This window comes from Sciurus vulgaris (genome assembly GCF_902686455.1).
Source record: "Sciurus vulgaris genome assembly, chromosome: 5".
NCBI classification, from domain to species: domain Eukaryota; kingdom Metazoa; phylum Chordata; class Mammalia; order Rodentia; family Sciuridae; genus Sciurus; species Sciurus vulgaris.
In genome coordinates this window covers 14433980-14455182 of record NC_136465.1, presented here as the reverse complement: position 1 = coordinate 14455182, position 21203 = coordinate 14433980, and the positions used below count along the sequence as shown (strand labels likewise).

The 21203-nt window shown below is 46.4% G+C and overlaps 1 protein-coding gene across 2 annotated transcripts in view; it reads left to right on the top strand.

Annotated features, from left to right (window-relative positions):
- The window catches only part of SLC39A14 (solute carrier family 39 member 14), a 44445-nt gene that overhangs the window by 8223 nt on the left and 15019 nt on the right, over positions 1-21203 (top strand). The gene's annotated exons all lie outside the window — the stretch shown is intronic.

Sequence of the window (21203 nt, the reverse complement as noted above, 5' to 3'; positions counted from 1 at the left end):
AGTCTGGGCATTGTGTGACTGACTTCTTTGCTGAGGGTCCCACAAAACTACAAGATATTAGGAGCCGTTGTCATCTGGAGTGGGTGTGTGGGGCTCTGCCGAGTTCACGTGACTCCTTGTGGCTACAGGACTGACCCCCCCCAGCCCCCTGCTTCCTTACTGGTTGCCAGCCAGGAACCACTTTCTGTTCTTAGAGGTCCCCACATTTACCTCCCTGTCTTTTTTTTTTTTTTTTTTTTTTTGGTACTGGGGATTGAACCCAGGGGTGCTTAACCACTAAGTCACATCCCCATCCCTTTTTTATAATTTTATTTAGAGACAGGGCCTCACTAAGTTGCTGAGACTGGCATTGAACTCATGATCCTCCTGCCTCAGCCTGCTGAGCCTCTGGGATGACAGGTGTGCACTACGGCGCTTGGCTTCCTTCCCTATCTTAATATCAACTAAGAACTGCAAAATCGGGCTGGGGAGGTAGCTCAGTTGGTAGAATGCTTGCTTCGCAAGCACAAGGCCCTGGGTTCGATCCCAGCACCGCCAAAAAAAAAAAAAAAAGGAAAGAACTGCAAAATCCCTTTTGTCACATAATGCAACATCATCAGCCTCCCGTTTACAGGTCCTGCCCATACACAAAGGCGAGGGTCCCTGGGGTCGTCTTGAATTCTGTGGACCGTAGCTAAAGTGAAGGAGCCTTAATTCCAGCACCAAAATGTTTCCTAGGGCTTCCCTAACCATTCACCACAAACTCAGTGGCTTCAAATAACAGGAATGTACTCTCTCCCAGTTCTAGAGGCCAGAAGTCTGAAATCAAGATGTAGGCAGGTCCTTCCAGCAGAACCTCTGGCAGAAATCCTTCCTTGCCTTTTCTAGCTGCTGGTGGCTCCTGGTCTTTCTTGGCTTGGGGCAACACCAGTGTCTGCCTCCATCTTCACATGTATCTCCTGCCCGTGTGTGTGTCTGCATCTAAATCTCTGTCTCCTTTCTCTTTCAAAGATGTGGGTCATTGGATTTAGGGCCTGTCCAAGCACCAGACTGATTTCGTCTTGAGATCCTTAGCTGATTTCCTCAGCAAACAAAGCCCCTGCTTCTCAGTCAGGTCATGTTCTTTTTCAGGTAGACATGAATTTGGGGAGAATACTATTCAAACTACTGTACTTGGGATGTGAGAGAATGGCCCTTGTAAACTCTGGTTCATGGAGCTACAGAAGAGAAGGGAGACTTCTTTCAGATAGAAAGTGGACCTGGTTGCCATGGGGGTTGGGGCCCAGCTTCAGACCCCTACGTCTTCTTGTTGGCTCAGCTCTGAAAACCCTATGGGGAGGCCTGAAGTTCTGGATCCAGGTGTTTTGCAGAACCAACACCTGTACAAAAGGCTGTTGATACGACAGTGTCCCTGCAGAACGTGTCAGGGCTGCAGAGAGGGGAAGCTGAGTTCACGGTGTTCAGGTGAATCACAGAATGCCATAGCTAGAGGGGACATCAGGGCCTAGTCCAGCAGTCCTGAAATGGCAGCCTAGTGCTCCAGCTGGTTCAAGGCTGAGACACCTGAATCTTGCCCAGGTGGCTGTGATCTGAAGAACTGAGGTGAGACCACCTGCCCCCACCTGTGATCAGGTGAGGGAAGCAGGCACAGGTGGAGTCCCGCCTGCAGACGAGGACTGGGATCTACCTCCAAGTGAAGATCTTCAAACAAGGGGAGAAAATGCCCCTCGTTATCAGTAAACCTTTTCCTTGTTGAAAGTTAACTGTGTGGTACTGGGGATTGAACCCAGGACCTTACACATGCTAGGCAAGCACTAAGCTGACCTCAAATTTGAGATCCTCCTGCCTCAGCCGCCTGAGTAACTGGATTATAGGCATATGACACTGTGCCTAGCTTTGTTGTCGTGTGTCTTTCAGCAAGTTGTTCTTCTATCCTTAGTCTCAGCGTCTTCATCTGTAAAATGGGGATGATACCGCATATCCTCAATTAAAAGATGCTTTTAGTTTTTGTTTTAAAATTATTTATTATAAAGTCACTTAACAGAATTTTTATTTTTTCACACTTAAAAAAAAAAAACAACTTTTAAAATACTGATTACTTGAACCCAGGGACACTTTATCACTAACATACATCTTTAGCCCTTCTCTTAAAATTGTATATTGAGTCATGGTCTTGCCAAGTTGCCCAAGCCAGCCTTCCATGTAGCTAGGATTACAGGTGTGAGCCACCACCCCAGTTAAACTGATATTGCTTTAATGTTTTTGAAATAAGGAGATGTCTTATTGATGTGTACATTTAATGAAGTGTTTTTATTCTGAAAAACTGTACTTGATATCTCTTATAATTAGGGAAAGACTACAGGATCTCTCAGCAATGTGGTTGGGAAGATCAAATAAAGTAATGCAAACAAGGCGCTTAGCATAGTGCCTACTGGATAATAATCGGTCTCAGCAATTGTTACTGTGATTATTATAAAATTAAGGAGGAAAGGACAGTGTAGAAGTAGATGGGTTGAGAAGTGATTGACCATTGAACCAGTGCTGGTCTGGGTAGATGGTTAAAGTATCCAGAGGCTCTGAGTCTGGGACTGTTCCTGCTCAGCGATGCCTGTGGAAACCCGGGCTTTTCCCACTCTCTCTTCTGCTGTGCCTTCCTTCACATGTGCTTTGTCCCTGTGCTTGTCACTTTCCAGCCTGTACACCTAGACAAGAAGGAGGAAGGGAAAGAGGTGACACCCACACAGGCTTCAGTAGCCATTGGCCTCTCCATGTAGAGGACATATTTACCTCTGTCTCTTAGTGTTCATGAATTCCACAATCCGGGTTTACGAAGGAGATAGATCATGCACTAAACAATATTGGTTGGAATAACTAACTGTTTAGAAAAAATAAAGTTAGAGTCTCTTAAATTATGCCAAACTAAGTTCTAGACAGGTTAGAGATTCACATTTTTAAAATGCAAGAAGATTCAGGTGTATATGTTTCTAAATTAGAGGGTGAGAAAGCATTTTCTAAACATGCTACAAATAGGAGAAACTTTGGTAGCTTATGGTAGAGTACTTGCCTAGCATGTTCATGAGGCCCTGGGTTCCATCCCCGACCCCAAATTTTTCAATTGAAATAAATCAGAATCCTTAAAGGAAAAGTGTGATGTATTTGACTTTCATTCTATTTAAAAATTGTGTCACTAATACCAGGTCACAAAATTAAAAGACAAATAATTAGGAAGAAAGAATATTTGAACTTATGACAAGGTTAATATTTTCACCATACAGTAAACTCTTAAATAAACCAATAAGAAAATAATAAATAAATAAAAGAATACAGCTCAGCAAAAGTGGACAAAGGAAAGGAGGGTAGTTTATCCCATTGTATACAGGTTGGACATCCCTAATCTGAAAACCTGGTATTGGAAATGCTCCAAAAATCAGAAGGGTTTTTGGAGTGACAGTACAAGTGGAAACTTCTATACTATGAAACTTTGTCTCATCAATAAGTTATTAGAAATATTATTAGACTGTGGTGTATGTCTGTAATCCCAGTGACTTGGGACGCGAGGCAAGGGGATCACAAGTTTGAGGGCAGCATCAGCAACTTAGAGGGATCCTGTGTCAAAATAAAAATTTTAAAAAGGACTGGGGCTATAGGTCAATATTAAAGTACCAAAACAAAAAACAAAAACAAAAACAAAATCTGCGGGTTGTCAGAGTCAGCAGAGACGGGGAGGAGCAGGAGCAGAGACGTGGGCCCTCTCTGTTCTGAGGGCTGAACAGGCCACCCCACAGGACACTTTGGTCAGTATCTGGTACCAACGCCCCCCCCCCATGCTTATAAGGTACGTGTGAAACATAAATGAACCTGTGTTCAGATAGCTGGTGTATGTACAAATATCCCGAAATCCGGGGGAAAAAAATAAAATCTGGAACTTTTCTGATACCAAGGAGTTCTCAACCTGTGTCAACCAGCCCCTGCCACTTGTTGCTGGATCTCACCCATCATTCCTTCCATTCTGGGAAGTTCTTCATCCCTCGGGCTTCCCTGTACCTTGCTGGGATGGGGAGGGGGAGAGGAGGCAGAAGCGCTGAGATTACTGGGCTGCCCTCCAGGGGACCCAAAGGGACCTGCCCGGAAATATGGTAGACCTGACCAGCTGTGGTTCTTTCACTTCTTTTACTGGAAGACTGAAAGGTTCTGCCAGTCAAGAGGACCCTGTACTACCGGGCACTCTTGCTGTCCTTTCCTGGAAGCCAGAGGACTCTCAGGCCAGCCCTCAGGGACTCTTGTTTTCTTAGAGCACAGAGTACCGAGGCTTGGGGCCAGCTGCAGCCTGTGGGCCTGCGGGGAGGCTGGCCCTGCTCTCCCCTGCTCTCTGCCAGACATGCTGTGCTCTGCCTACCAGATCCATGAGACATCCACTGACCTGTCTGTATTTCCATGCTGATGGTTTCCCCCATGTTGGATAATTTCCATCTGACAGGCTGGGCCAGTCCTTAGGATCCCGGGTCCCTGGATAGTTTCCAGGGCAGCAAGCCATGGGTATTCCCATCTCTTTTTCCAGAAAGATGCAAAATGTACAGTCACCCAGACTCGGGGAGCTGACCGAGGCACCCTTTGGGGCAGTCTGTCCAGCTCTCAGAACAGAGATCCCACGTCCCTGTTTCTGCTCCTCTTCCCTTGTCAGCGCCTCTGACATCCAGCAGATGCCACGCAGAGGTGCCTCCCACGGCAGAGGCAGAGGCAGAGGCCTTGACCGCAGGTGAACCACGGTGTGTGCAGCTCTGCTGGCCAGCCTGTGGCTGTGACCTTGGTTACTCTCACACCACTCCTCTTCCTGGCAGCCACTCATGAGCCCCCTCCCCCAGCATCTCTGCAGCTGAGATCGGTTGTATGTGTAATGGGAGCAAAACTCAGAGTTTCCATGAGCAGCTGAGAAGTTCCAGAAACAGCCTGTACTCATGGGCTTCCCTTTTTCTTTCCCTGACACAGGGAAAAGTGCAAATGTTACTTTTGGTGGTATTATCCATGGTTGGTTGCTATTCTGGGCACCTTTGTTCTCAGGAATGGGGGAAGGGAGGCTGCAGGCCTGTACCTGCCTCCTCCCCTCCACCTCATGCTTTACTTTTTTTTTTCTTTTTTAATATTATTTGGTTGTCGATGAACTTTTTTTTTTTTTTTTTTTTTTTTTTTTTTTTTTTTTAGTTGTCGATGGACCTTTATTTTTTTATATTTATTTGTATGGGTTACTGAGAATTGAACCCGGTGCCTCATATATGCTAGGCAAGCACTCCACCACTGAGCTACAACCCCAGCCCTACCTAATGGTTTTAAAATTTTTTTTCACCTTAGTGTTTTCCATGTTAAGGTCAGACTGTCTGGGGTCTTCAGCTCTATTGAGTGACCCTGCAGAAGGGGCTCCTACCCACTTCCCACCCCAGTGCTGCTCAAAGTTCACTCAGGCACATAGACCACAGAACACTACAAAACTAAAATGTGCCATAAATGGGCAGTGGGAATGTAACACATTCTTTGGGGACCAAAATGGTGCGGGGCACAAATCCAGGCTCTGAGAATCATACAGTTCCCTCAGGCTTTGCCCTCTTGGAATTTGCAATCCAGTAGGAGGAGACAGATGTATAAAGAGGAAAGAAAAAGACTATTTTAGAAAATGACCTGCTATGCGGAAGATAGGCAGGATGTTTGAATGACTGGGAGACTCTTTTTGTGGGGAGGGGTGCCCTTCTACAGTGAAGAGGTTTCGTCTGAGCTGTTATAAAGATGTGGGAAGAGCTTCTAGGCAGCAAGAACAGCAAGTCCAAAGGCTTCAAGGTCAGAACGATCTTCACGTGTTCGGGACAGAAAGCCTGAGTGTCTGGAACTTGGTGAGTGAGAGGAGTCAATCGTAAAAGCCAGTGGGGTAGTCACAAAGAGCAGTAACTTACAGGCCAGGACAAAAGAGTTGGTTGTCTACTCCATTTTAACTGGGAAGCCAATGGAGGGATTAAAGCAAAGAAAATACTCTGATCAGATTCTGACTTTAGGAAAATGAGTTTCATTAAGTGCTAGGTGTTAGACTTGGGTACTTTATGTGTGTGTTATACTTAAAGGGAGGGGTGACAGAGCTCAGCACTGCTGGTGCTGAGCACAAGCAGTGAGAGCTTTTGTCTTAACTCACATTTCAACATTTCTTCCACTCCCTCATGCTCCACTTCCTCGTGCTTCATGGGCTTTATTTACTAGGAAAACTTGGATGTATCCTTGTCCTCAGGGAGTTTACAGCATGGTGTCTTCCAGATCTACTTTAAGGAAGTCTCCAAGAAAGTGGCATTCAAAAGGCACATGTTATTAAAAAGGGGGACTGTATGCTTGGTTGCATACGATTCCTTCATGAGCACCCACAGGCTTTTGGGCTGTCTCCAGGTTTTTGGTGACTAGTGCTAGTGAAGGAGTTCTTACATCCATGTCTTTCCTCCTCTCCATTTGGGGTTGAAAGCCACTTGAACTGGAGTGTGTCTCCATTGCTGCCCAAACCAGGAACCCTTGCTATGTGACAATCTGATCGCCCTTTGGGGTTAGTGTCGCCTGGAAAGGGTAAGCCTTTAAGTCTGGTTAGAATGTTGATCCCTTTTTAATAGGCAAGCAGTTTGTAGGAGGTAGGGGAGGGGAAGAGAAGGGAAATGCATGCATAACTAATTATGTTGTTAGGCAGGTCACTTCTTTGCTTAGAGATAGCCGCCATACCCATACCTTGAGGGGTTTTTGTTTTTTGATCTTTGCCCACGTGACCCTGATCTATCACTTAGTGTGATATGAGCCTGGTTGCCTTGCTCTTCATCTATGTGTGCTCTTGACAGTGTCTTTGTAGAGCTCTGGCCCAGGCAGAGATGGGCAAATCCAGAGGGCACAGAGGCTAGGTGTGGTGGTGCATGCCTATAATTCCAGTGGCTGGGGATCCCGAGGCAGGAGGATCACGAGTTCAAAGCCAGCCTCAGCAACTTAGCGAGGCCCTAAGTAACTCAATGAGATGCTGTCTCTAAAAAAAATACAAAATACAGCTGGGGCTGGGGCTCAGTGGTAGAGCGCCCCTGGATTCAATCCACAGTAAAAAAAAAAAAAAAAAAAAAAGAGGACAGAGGCCAGGGTCCTCATGCTTCCTGAGAAGACATTCCTGTCCTCCTGCCCTTGACCCTGTGGCCTACACCATCACCCTGGAAAGGTGATGCCTGTGGACATTTGCACTTAACACAGGCAGCAAGTACTTATGAAGGTCCTGCTAACCCCCCTTGAACTATTAGGAAACAACCAAAGCAGTTACCTCAAAATATAAGCCTGTCATTCTATGACAGCCTAACCTTGAAACTAGCAAGGGGAGAGTGTGTCCCCGGCAACTCAACTGGTACTAGAACTGGAGAGGATTCGGGTAGAATAGAGGTAGGCAGTCAGGACTCCCTGCAGGGCATCCCAGCTTCTCATGTCCTGGCCCTTCACCCTGGCAGAGAGAGCACCCTAGACCTCTGCAGCTTTCCGACACCGTTCATTGTCAGACTTTCTAGTCCTGTGGGAAGGTGTGGGGATAGGAAGGTACAGGAGTGAAGCAGACAGATGGAGTGGAGCCCAGGCAAGAGAGTAATGGCAGGTGAGGGTGGAAGGTGGGCAGGAGCCTAGGCAGAGGAGCTCAGGTGCATTGCTGGGGAGAGAAGGTCTTTACTTGAGCTTCGGTAGGGGTGGGAGGAGCCAGCGACACCTGGCAGTGGTTTTTGGGATTTCTCTTCTGGAGCCTGAAGTCTTAGGAAGCAGGTGCTTCGGTGCATGGTGAGCCCGCAGTGAGGCAGCAGAGGATGTGGGAAGGCCTTTCACATCTGTCATCAGATGATGGCTGCCTGTGACCTTGGCCAGACAATGTACTGTGTGGGAGGTTGGGACAGTGGGAGGGAAACTGGAGGAATTATGATTCATAAATATGATTACTCAGTCTCCCCCTGCTGCCACCTTTCTTACCCAATTTGGAAACAGGGTCTTATTTCTATAACCCTTTTTCTCATGGGAATAGGGCTTGATTATCAACATGTTGGTAAGACTCAGGGTCATGAAGAAATCCAAAGCCCAAAACCACTCCTGCCTTTCTGTTAGGGCCTGGGTCATGTGCTGGGGAGCAGTAGCTGAGGGGGAGGCTGAGTGCTGGGTGGGACAAGTTGGAGGGCAGAGCAGCGGGCCTCTGGCTTTTGTGTGCACATGGGGGGCTCCAGGAGACCTTGGCTCAGGAGGATCTGAGGTGGGGCAGTGGGAGAGAGTCTGGGCAGAGTCTGGATTGCAGGTGAACAGTAGAACCAGAGGCCCTTGGGTTGCATTTTGTGCAGAATGTTACCACCAGAGAGATGGAGTCCCTGGGTACAACAGGAGAGGTGACCCAACTTGTCACAGCCCCAGGGTGGGGGTCATCTTTTCTAACCTCGCTTCTACCCCCTGAGAGGAGCCTTTTCCCTTCTCTAATGGAAAACCAAAGGCCTGCAGCCCTTAACCAGGAAGGGTAAATATGCCAGGCTGCATTGCTGTTAGGCAGGTCACTTACAAAGTTATAAGAAGAAGCTTTACTTTGTTTGTTTGTTTGTTGCAGTACTGGGGATTGAACTCAGGGGTACTCTGCCACCAAGCTACATCACCAGTTCTTTTCTTTCTTTCTTTTTTTTTTTTTTTTTTTTTTTGAGACAGGGTCTTGCTAAGTTGCCCAAGCTGAACTCAGACTTGGGCTCTTCCTGCCTCAGTCTCCCAGGTAGCTGGGATTACGGTCATGCACCACTGTGCTTGGCTAAGCTTTGTTCTTTAGGTTGAACTGGTCTCTGCTTCTGCCTACCTCCTGTCCATTCTCTGCCCAGCAGCCAGTTGGATTTTTAAAAACACCAGGAGCTGGAGGTGTAGTTCCCCCTCAGCTACTGCTCCCAGCACATGACCCAGGTGTGAGGCCCTGTGTTGGATCCCCAGCACTGGGGAGAAAGGTGGGGGAACCACATCAGATACACAACTCTGATTAAAATGCACCCTCCCCTTCTAGATGAAGTTTAGCCCATTTTTCTCTCCTATGCACATCTCCTTGTATTCTCCCTGACCACTGTGGATTCCTTTTTTTTTTTTTTTAATATACATTTTTAGTTGTAGGCAGACACAGTACCTTTATTTTATTTTTATGTGGTGCTGAGGATTGAACTCAGGGTCTCAGGCATGCTAGGCGAGCACTCCGCCACTGTGGATCCTTAAGTCCTTAGGTTCCTGAGTCTCCAAATGTAGCTGCCCCTTGCTGGAATATCCCACCCCCATCCCCTTCACTGTGCTGACTTCTCCATGCCTGCTGCTCTCAGCTAAAACAGTATTTCTTTGGGGAACCTCCCTGACCTCTAACACCAGATGGGTTGCCCTGTTATGTTCTCCTGTTGCTTCCTGTTTTTAACCCCGGCACTGCCATGGTTAATGGTGCTCCTCAGCTTGTTCCTCCGGCATCATACTAAGGTGTTTACTAATGGCAGTTTACTCTTGGTGTCCTGGCCTGTTCATTAATAATACCTCTGTCGGATAATTATGGTCCAGGATGCCAAAGGTAAAGAATGAAAAACTCTGTGTTCCAGCGCCCGGAGCATAGTTCTTACTATGCAGGAGAGCCGAGATAAGAGCCCTAGGATTGCTAATATAAGGAGGCAAACAAACAAAACCCCTACATTTCCTGATAGCCTTGCACTGAACTCCCAGTGTGATCCAGATTCTGCCAGTTAGATGTGCTTGGTTTAGTCTTGTGTGCACAGTCCTGTGGGAAGAGGCAGGGTCTCCTCTTCCTCAGGATGGGCCCTGCGATGTTGTTTTGTTGGTGTGGATCCTGGTAGGGGCAGCATAATTCTGGAACAGGCAGCTTCTTTATGCTGTAGCCACCTGACCATGGCAGAGGCAGTGACTTCCTGGCAGCTTAGTTCTGCAGCATGATCTTGGGAGTAGCCCCTGGGAGCTCAGCCTAAAGTCTTTCTTCAGCCCTACTGATGAACCTTCAGGCTGTTTAATATCCTGTGCAGAATCCCTTTCTGATTGAATTGTCCAGCTGAACGGAATTACACATTGCCCTTGTCATCATCATACTGGTAAAATACTGGTCAAAGTGTTTGCTCTCCCTGCTACATAAGGGCAGGTATCTGGTATAGCCTTTGCATTCCAGTGGCTAGCATAATACCTGGTAATTATTGTTAGAAACCAGCAGGCATTGAATATTTGTCGAATGAATGAACTCTTGGACTGAGTTTTAAGTCTGGTAAGTGTGAGTTCAGTTAATATAAATGAACTTCAAAGCCGTGGGCTTGTTTAGGGATGAAGAGGGCGAGAAATGGTGGTGACTGTTGACCTCAGATGATCTGGGGCAACCTTGGCCTGTGGGCATCCTGGATGGACTGTCTATGGAAGTAAAATGACCTTTGGAGATGAAAGTGCATTCTCTGCTTCTACTGGTGGATGGGGTCTGCATAAGCTGCAAGTCTCTGCAGCCCAGAAAGCCTGTTTCAGTTAGCAGCTGATCATAACAGGGGTTCCTGCTGCTGTCACCTGGCAAAGCCAGAGAGTGGTGTGTTGTGGCTCTTAATGGTGGGCTGTGCCCTCCAGAGTCGCAGCAGACCCCAGCAAACTCACTGCCAATTTCTTCTTTCTGGATTGTTGTCTTGTGAATTTGAAGAATGAAATCCATAGATGAGAAAGAGTGAGGATAAAAGAGTAGGGTTTATTCAAATGGGGAGGAAAGAAGCAGAACTCTCACAGGCATGAGGGGACCCTTAGGATTGCCACTTGAGTAGGCTAGTTTATGTGGCTCCTGGGTCAGTACTGATGGTCCAAATTTATGCTAACCAGGTTTTGGAAAAGTACCAACACCAGAGCCTGCAGTCTCCATTTGGGTCTGCCCCTCTTCCGTTTTCTCACCCTCTCTGGGCTCGGCCAGCTCCCGCAGGGCAACAGGCCCTGTCTCGTCCTGCCTCAGGCCCACGCCAGCATGGTGAGCTCTGTGAGGCTGCAGCCCATGCTGGCTGCCCATGATTCAGCCTTCCTGGGCCCTCTGCTGGCTTCTCTGTGGGGATTAATGAGCTGACCGCAGTTTTGTGTCCAGAGAGCCATATCACTGGGACAAGGTCTTGGATTCAGAAGGAGGCGTTGAGCTACCTATTTTTCTGGGCCTTGTGGATGTCAGAAGGGAGGCTGAACTTCTCATCTTCCAGGAGAAAGGCTCTGCTTCCAGCCCCTTGTGTGCCCAGCACTGTGTAAGGCCTATACTGGAGGGTGGGGTAGGGATAGGAGTAGTAGGCAAGGACCCTCTTTGCCTTTAAGAAACAGAAATCTAATTAGGTTTCCTGGGAGACCAGGTAATTAGGCGTCCAGAGAAGCTGGAGAAAAGTGCTGGAACGGTAGTCCAAAAAAGCTTCCTGGTACTTGAGATGACCTCTGAGAAGAAGCATTCAGGACTAGGTGAGGGCATTGCCCAAGAGGATGGGGCCTGAAGTGTTGCACTATGTGTCCCGTAAGCTCTCTTATTTATCACAGTGCCCCTGTGAGCTTGGTCATTTCAGTTTCACTGTGGTGGAGACTCATGGAGTGTCAGCTCCCACATTTGATGCCAGGTCTGTCTGACCTCTCATACTGTCTGATGATTTGGCCTCTAGATCATGCTTTTTATTTATTTGACCCTGATTAACAAAGCTGGGGAGTTTGGCTTCAAGTGGGTGACGCAGGTGGTGGATGTGAGCACCACGTTTACTAATCCACTTGCTAGATCCTGGGGTCTGACACATGGGAGTGAACTGAGGGACAACAGATCAGACTTTTGCAATCAAGTGTCTGGGAACTGTTTATGGGTGAATGATGGGAATGGAGGTGACCCTTGCCCTTGTTTATGGGTGAATGGTGGGAATGGAGGTGAATGGGTGGGGTGCTGGGTGGGGAGTGCTGGCAGGCTCCTGTGGGCCCTCCCTGTCCATTACTGCCTGACTCAGCTAGTTCTGGAAGTCCTCTTTGCTCTGCCAGGTCCAGCCCAGCAGCAGGACTGGAGCTGGGAATGTACTTCTTCCTAGTCCTGGCTCTGGCCTCTGGGCCTGCCTGTCATTAAACTCACTCAGAGCTCAGCGTGGGGCAAAATAAGCCTTCCTTGGCCTGTCTGCTGTCTGTGCTGGCTGTCCCGGGTGCTGACCACCAGCCTCTGGCTTCATAACCTCCTCCCACAGGCGGTGACACACACAAGGGGGGCTCAGTAAATATTGGTTGATGAGCAGCAGGCTGCTGGTTCTAATTTTGTTCCCTGCTTCTGGGTCACCACTGTTTTTATTTAAAGTTTTCCCATGCTGCCCCTCCCAGCAGTGTGAGGTTTCATGGGGACACTGAATGGGCTACTGCCTCTTGGTGTGCCCCCCACCTCCGGCACCATCTGTGGAAATCTCCCACCCTGGGTGGCCTTTGGCTGTGCCAAAGCTTGAGGCTAAGGTTCTGAAAGAAGAGAACATCCTTTTAGGGTATGTGGGAGAACGATCAGGTGGGAGGGCAGGAGGAAGTAAAAGAATAGACCCATTGAAGGCCTGGGCCACTTGGGCAAGGCTGGGTTTTCAGGCTGCAATATTTCTCTCCACGTGGGTGAAATTTTCAGCCTAGGAGAGCTGGTCCAAGGGGGAGTGACTTTTTCTCTGGTGTTCATTGGGTGGTGGTGGTGGGGCCACAGGATGTATATTTTTTTCTCAAAGCTCTCTGAACCCCAGGGGGGTCTCTAAGGTGGTATTTACTTGAATACCAAGCTTCAAGACTGCTGATTTTCTAATTGCAAATACAGGGACTTAGATGGCTGTATCATTGTAGTGTGACCATGACCATGAATATTGAGAATATTCTAATTAAATATTTGCAGGGCACTTACTGGGTAGTTTTCGTAGTCAGATGTATCAGTGGCGGCTTCTATGGGTTCTGGATTTTGTGTCATACTTAGGAAGTTCTTTCCAACTCTTTGATTGTGACCACCCCCACTTCTAATTGGGATACATCAATAGGTTGAAGTAAAAAAACAAAAACACTCTCAGACTTGCTTCTCAGATAGTTGTCATCAATATTAGGTGATTCCAGGTGTTTTTGTAGGCATAACCATGGACAAATAGACATAGAGAAATAGAAATAAGTACTTCTCTGAAAAAGTTATAAAATTTCTCTGAATGCAACTGAAGAAAAAGAAACTGCAGTGAAATCAAAGGAATTATTAAGCCTTAAAGAGAGAATTTCCTACCCAGAGAAGTAAATAGCTTGAGTCATGCATAATTACTTGTTTTCAATTTAGACAGTACCTGTTGACTCTGCTATGAAAAAATGAGGACATTGGAATTCTCACATTTGTTCTCATCTCCTTTTTTTTCTGTATCTTGATTGTTAATTATATTATTAAATTTTTCATTTTTATAACATTTAGGTTATGTCCTGTAACCATAACACCCATAATGATTTTTTATTATTTCTTGTGCTGAGGGGGCTTAATGCTTGTTCTCAGTTGGTCCTCTTGCATTCTGGAGCGCTTTATTATTTCTGTATTACTTAGTTGCATTTCATTGTTAAATCATTTTCCTCCCTGGAAGGGGACTGGATTCTCTGATATCTTTCATCCTTGAGAATTTCCGCCTATTTTCTCCACCAAATTGATGTGAGATCTTGGCCGGGGTTAATCTTCTTGATTTATATTTTTTTTGTCTCAGAATTGTGTGGACACGTTTGCACTCTCTTCTGATGCCAAATGTTGTTACAGGAAGGTGAGGATAGTATGAATTTTCCTCTACTTAAAAAAGAAGCTTTAGCGTCTCATAACTTTTACAATGAATTATATGGGGGAAAAAAGAATCTGGCTAAGCTGAGTAAGTACAGTGCGTACTTAGTGTGCTAGATCTTTGATCCCCGGTAAACACCTCCCTTCTGAATGAAATAAAGAATCTCTTGCACATGCCTGGAAAAGTCTCGTCTTTAAGTTCAGTAGCTGAATGAGGCAGTGTCTCAGTCTTGGACTTCTGAGAAGTACAGGTGCATTATTTCTGCCCTCAGATGCAGTTTTTCTTTTTCCTTGTGTTATTTATCTTTGGACATTCTGTTCTTAGGTCAGCTCTGCTCCTGGTTTATCTCAAACTTGCCTTTGTCGTATCTCTGTTCTCCATTACCTGCAGAATTTAGTTCCCTATCCATTATGACGATGTATTAGTTCTTCAGTGATCTTTGTTCCTCTTGGTAGTGAGCCCGCAGCTCCTTGGGTCTCCTGTGGTATTTTTGTGGCCCAATCACTGTTCTAGTGCAGTTAGGCTAGCTGGGCGGCACTGCTTTCTTGGGGCCACTTGTCAATGTCCCCAGCTTTGCGCCTGTTGGCCTGCCCTTACTTTTTTTTCCATCCTGTTCACTGCTGGTGCTGTTCTGCTCAGATGGAAAGTAACTTTCCTCCTACCAGGTTACACCAGTGCGTTCACGTCCTACCTCAAGCACAGGCTGCCAGGCCGAGTGGGTGAAATCTGCCCCTGTGACCTGAGACAGGGTGCAGGGAGGGGAGGTGGGCATGGGACTATCCTCTGCTCTAGAATTTCAGGAGTGGTCTCTGTAGCGTGGTTCAGCCCACTGGAGTGGAAGGTGTACTTCCTTTCCCTTGGAAGGGGAGGGAGGAATATTCTCTGGAATTGGCCACTTTCCCCAATTCAGTATGTGACTCTGGAGCCCTCAGCCTGTTGTTCTTGGTTCACCTTCACTCCCTGCTGTCCCAGTAGCTTTTCCCACTACTCCTCAATTGAAGAGGACAACAAATGGGTGATGGTTGGCCTCACCAGATTTGTGAGAATTTTTCTAGTTCCCTTGTGATTTGGACCAGAGGTGGGAGATGAGCTGTGCATAGGGCCACCTTCATTCCTTCCTCTGCCCATGGCTTTGGTTTTTGTTTGTTTGTTTGTGTTTTGGTACCAGGAGTTGAACTTGGGGTGCTTAACCACTGAGCCACATCCCCAGCCTTTTTTTATATTTTATTTTGAGACAGTCTCACTAACTTGCTTAGGGCCTCACTAAGTTGCTGAGGCTGGCTTTGAACTCATGATGCTCCTGCCTCAGCCTTCCAAGCCACTGAAATTACAGGCATGTGCCACTGCACCTAGCTGCCCAAAGTTTTGGGAGTTAATATCTGATTATGCCTATTTGCTTATTTATTGACTGTTGGTGATTTTTGTTTTTTGCTTACATTTTACTTTTTTTTTTTTTTTTTTTTTTTTTTTTAGTTATTTTATTATCAGGGAAGATTGTGCTGCCATTTCAGTTTCCCATCCAAATCTTTGTGGGGTGTTTCCACATATTTTCTCTTTTCTTTTATTTATAACTTATTTTTTAGTTACTGGGGATTAAACCCCAGCGTACTTAACCTCTGAGCCACATCCCCAGCCCTCTTTATGGTTTTGAGACAGGATCTCACCAAGTTGCTGAGACTAGCCTTGAACTTGGTGATCCCCCTGCCTCAGCCTTCCAGGTCTCTGGGATTACAGGTGTTTACCACTGTACGCAGCAAAACCAGATTTATTTAGCTCACAGTTCTGAGGGTGTAAGGGCAGGTTGCATGTGAACGCAGCTCTGCTGAGAAGCTCATGATAGAAAGCATCCTGGTGGGAACTTGAGCATGTGAGAGACGAGGTCACATGGCGAGATGGGAAACCAGGGTGAGGACCTCTCACTGGGCCCCAGCTCTTAAATTTCTTGCCCTCTCTTCATATGGCCACATTGGGAACCAAGATTGCATCTTTGGAGAACATGTGCAGACCATCCAGACGATGGCCATTTCCTGCTTTCAAACTAAGGACACAGGATTAATAGGATTAGCAGGATTGATGACTTGCTAGAAGTCATACTACCAATTCAGTAGACCAGACTTGACCGGGCCTGTGTTTTGACTGACCCATTCACATGAAGACAGGTGAATTTTCCACTTGTGGCACCATGTCATTCACTCATTGTTTAAGATTTTTGATTTCTTGTTAGGGACATTCAACTAGAACTGGGTTTTTTGATTCCTCGAGCTTCCACTTTACCCCAGGCCAACTTTGTCTTTTTTACCTGCAAGTTTCTCATGTTTTTTCTGCACTTCTCTGGGGCTCAGAAATGTCCCTTGACTCACCCAGAGCCGTTTGCTTTTGTATTACCCACTAATGATTAACCTTTCGACCAGTAGGTCACACGGCCATGGAAGGGGGCACCGGAGAAAGCCTGGTCTACTTGAAGGTCTTCTGCAGAAATGAGCTGTTTACTGGGAGAGAGCCCCAAGATGGTGGTGGAACCCCTCTGTCATAGCTGGTTGAGTCCTTGATGCTCCTGACCCTGGGTGCTATGCTGAGACCAAGGAACCTCAGTCACCTCCCATCTTTCCTTATGCATATGAGAACATAAGTTTCCTTTTATATTCAAGTGCTACGTTGAGGGGAAAGCCTAAGGTGGTTTGCCAAGGCCAGTCAGTAACGGACCAGGAACTCCGGGGAATGTGATTCCTATCAATATGACTTCTTTGCCCCCCCTCACCTACTCACCCACCTCCATCCTGGGGCCTTTCATTGGTTTGGACTTTCAGTCTTTTCTTAGTTTTAAGTAAGGTGCTTTGTAAAACCCCACTTCACACTGCCCTCAAGCTGACCTGGGCCTGTGGCTGACTGAGACCCCAACTTCAGAGCTGTCCCGTGGTAGGGGACTGTGTTCCCACACACCAAGACTTTGAGGAACACAGAGTGGGCATCATGGGGAAGCATTACTAGCATACGCCTTCTTGGCCTCAGAAACAGTCTTGCCTTCACCAGATTTAGCTCTGGAGTACTTTGTCCTCTGCCTGATAGGGGTCTGTACCCAGAGGAATCAGGTGGAATTGAGCGCCTTCTGGCTACTCAGGCCCTGTGCTACTTACCTCTCAGTGCCTCAGTATCATGGTAAGTTGCCACTTTGTCATCTCAAAGAGAAGTCAAAGTTGGCTCCCCTCTAGAGGGGAGGTGGGCCTGGACAAAATGGTGGGGGACTTAGCAATACGGATGTCTATGAGCAGAACTGCCCCTTGAGTGTGAGATGCTTCTGGACCCAGGGAAGAGGTGGCAGTAGGCAGGATTCCAATTTAGGAGACTCTGGGATGGTAAGAAAACTTGTGCCCCATAGAGGGTTCCAGAATAATAGTCTTCCCCAGTTCCTCCAATGTCTTTGCCACCACCCCCAGGCCTGAGGCAGTGGAATGATTTACTTCACTGAGCTGGGTGAACAAAGGGCCAGAGAGCTCCCAGCTTCTCTGGAGTAGGAGGGCCTGAGGGCATCAGCCCGGGCACACTCCAGCTTTTGTGGCGTTCCTGCTCTCTTCTTGCCTGCTCTTCCTCGCACTCCTGGGCTGCTTTCTCTCTTGACTTGAGGGCAATTGGCTCAGGTCCCTGCGGTCCCAGAGTGAGTCCCCTCGGGCCATGCATGGAACAGGCCAGAACCCCTGCCCAGCCTTGCTCTGCCCTCCCAGGTTCAGTAAGAACTGTATTTTCTTTCCCTCTTCTTTCTTTCCTTCAAAGAATCTTTTATAAACTTTTGTGGTTGCTACTGATAAGAATAACATCTAGTTAAAAGGCTGGGAGATCTCTGCTGGAGCAGAAAGCTCCCCTTTCATGCCTGCCAAAAGAACAGGGTCACTTAGGTTTGGAGTGTCTTCGGCAGCTTTGGGATCTCTGACACAGGATTCCTTACTATAGTGACACTCCTCTGACCCTTTGAGGGGGTGACTTCAGTTCTCAAGTGCTAGATTGGGTGGGAGGGCTGAGTTTACTAGATCTGCCCACCTAGTGGGAACTGGCCTGGGCTGCAGAGCCCCATTGGTCTTGTGGCTATCACAGAACCTAAAGCTCAAGTGACTAGAGGAAAGAACAGGTGTTCTGGCCAGGAGAGAAAAGGTCACCTGGGAGAAGCAAAGATGGCCCCATCATTTATCTGATTGCACAGCCAGAAGCTGCCTCTTGCCTTGCCCTGCAGGCTTTCTGTCTGGTAGCCACACCAAGGGCCTCTGGGCCAGCAGAGAACAAACGCTTCAATAAAGCCTACCTCGTCCAGGTGAAGATGCTAAAACTGTCCTGGGTTGTTCACCCTTGAAGTGTTTTTTGTTTTTTGAGAGTGTTTTGAAGTTGTTGCAGATACATTTGAGAAGTATATTTGAAGTGGAAACAATCTTTTGTTTGTTCTGTTCTGTCGATTCCACAGCAGGAACCCAGTAATTCAGCTTGGCTTCTAAGGCATCCTTGGGTGTCCCCCTCCCAGCTCCTCAGGACATCTTAAGCCAGGATGTAGAATGCTTATTGGAGCTGATAGGCATTGATTAAGATCTGCTGGGCACACTGGCATATGCTTGTAATCCCAGAGACTCAGAAGGCTGAGGCAGGAGGCTTGCAAGTTCAAGATCAGCCTCTGCAACTTAGTGAAGCCCTAAGCAACTTAGTGAGACCCTGTCTCAAAATAAAAAGAAAGAAGTGCTGGGGATGTAGCTCAGTGGTAGTACCCCTGGGTTCCGTCCTCAGGATAAGGGAAGGAAGGAGAGAGGGATGAGGAGAGGAAATTGGCAAAGATCTGAGTTGTGCAGATCTTGTGGCTCTTCAGGTTGTGCGTTTTGTCTTTATGCCGAGAGCACACTGGTTAAGGTGCCCGGATGAGGGCCTTTCAGATCTGGCTTCGGTTCATGAAAAAGTCAGTTTCTGGCTTTGCTGGTATGGATCATGTTTCCTAATCTCTGGACCCTAGTTTCCTTATTATCTGTTAAGTGGTAATAAGTTTCCCAGCTTCTTTTAGAGGAATCAGTGAATGTCAGGTACTTGGTTAGCAAGGTCTGCCCTTGGTCAGCACCAGCTGCTGTGCATCATCTCTCCACCATTTTTTCCTAAATCCATGCACACCTTCACTCTTCATGTTAACAGCATAACATGTGCCTCAGATGTTCGCATTGCTTGGCTGAATAACTGCTTTCTTTGAATAATAGGTTTTAGTCCTTTGGCCCTAAGACCCATTCCCCTCCTGCTTCCCCACTACCATAATTTAACTTTTGGTTCTTGGTGGAGATCTGAGTTGTGAGTGTCAAAGTAACACTTTCAGAGACCATCATTTTTGCTGATCCATCCATTTGTGTATATTCCACTTAAGAGTAGCATTTTATGTGTCCTGGTTCTGTGTATCCCCCATGTGTAGAACCCACAGCCTGATTGACCTTGGTTACCCTTGCAGTGCAGGACTTGTGTAACGTTTATGCTGCAGGCCTGGAGTTGTAATAGTTTCAGTTGAAAGTAAAGTTAGCCATCAGGTATTCCTCACGGTTAGCATTAGCGGCTTAATGTTTGGGCTGAGTCAAAGTTAGAAGAAACCTGATCATTATGTCTTAGAATAATAATAGCCAGATTTTGAGTGCTGTAGTTCAAGTACTTGGCAAGGGCCTTGCTGGAGCTTGGGCCATTAACTCTGTACAATAATCCAATGAGGTGGGTACCAATTTTGCAGATGAGAAAACTGATATATGGGGAGGTTGAGTAACTTGCCCGAGGCAGCTTCTGTTTTGAGCAGCGTTATGGAATTCAAGCCACGTTTGGCACTAGGGCCCTGGTGAGCTACATTGCCTCCCTGGGTCATTCTGTGTTAATAACATTCTGGGTTAAATAACTTACCCAGAGTCACATAATTCTAGGGCCAGGGTTCAGGCAAACCTGTTCTGAGCCAATCAGATCCTGTTCCTTTGTGACAAGCCAAGATCCAGAGGGAGAGCGGCACACTGGGAGGCATCTGGTGCTGGAGCCCTGGGAGCCTGGGGAGGAAACCACTGCCGTGGTTGAGCTCTTCCTGGTCTGGAGCAAGGAGGCTCGTTTACCCCTCTGGGGGTTTGCTTCTGTCACTCATTAAATTACAGCCCTACTAAGGAAAATGATCAACAAAAGAAAAATTACAGTCAGCACTGCTAGCGTTAACTGTTGCTTTTCTGTGTTATTTTGCTACATAATAATTTACCCTATGTTCTATCCATTTTATGGATTTTTTTATATCTGCATAAAATTCCAAGAAAATGATATCATTTACTTGGATATCTTCCTGTGTATGACCTATGTATTTATTTATTTGTTTATTTTGGCACTGGGGATTGAACTCAAGGGTGCTCTACCTCTGAGCTACATCCCCAGCCCTTTTTATTTTTTTTATTTTGAGACAGGATCTTACTGAGTTGCTTGGAGGTGGGAGGTCTCACTGAGATATAAGGCTGGCCTCAATCTTGTGATCCTTCTGCCTCAGCCTCCCAAATTGCTAAGATTATAGGCATGTGCCAGCATGCCTGGCTTATTTTTGAATTATTTTGATTAGGGTAAATTCTAGATGTAGAATAATTCATTTGAAGGGCTTAAATATTTTTTATTATTTCATAACTTTTTTTTCAAGAGTCATCATTTTTACAGTTGCTGGCAATATCTTACTTCTGCTGCTATTCAGCCTCATGAACATAAGGTTGTTTTTATTTTGTGATTTTTTTAAAAAAAAATTTATGTTACTGTTAAATTATTTCATTTCACTTCAGTTTTATTTGTGGCAATGGGGTTCAAGCCCAGGTACGCAAGTTCTCTACCATTGCAGTATATCCCCAGCCCTGAGGTGTTCTGTGTCAAAAGTCTACTTTGCCATTTTAATAAGTAGGAAGATGGCACCAGTCAAGTTCTTAATTGAGTTCTTAATTGAATAAATTCTCAACGTTGTGGAGAGACTATTTTTTTCATCATTGATAGTGTGTATCTTTTGGGGTTTTTTTGTTTGGTTGGTTGGTTTTTTTTTTTTTTTGGACAGCCTGCTTTTATTTGTTTATTTTTGTGTGGTGCTAGGATAGAACTCAGTGCCTCACATGTGCTAGGCAAGCGCTCTGCCACAGAGCTATAGCCCCAGCCCCTAGTCTTATGTTTTTCCCATGGTAGGCATAGTATTTATAGTTAAAGAACTTTATTTTGGAGGATTCCAAATGTAACAAGCTCACTGGTTTACACCTGTAATCCCAGTGACTCTAGAGGCTGAGGTAGGAGCATTGCAAATTCAAGTCCAGCCTTGGCAACTAGTGCTACCTGTCTCAAAATAAAATAAAAAGGGCTTGGGGGTGTAACTCGCTTCTGGGTTCCAATCCCAAGCACCACCAACACAAAAACCAACCAAAACAAAACAAAAATAGA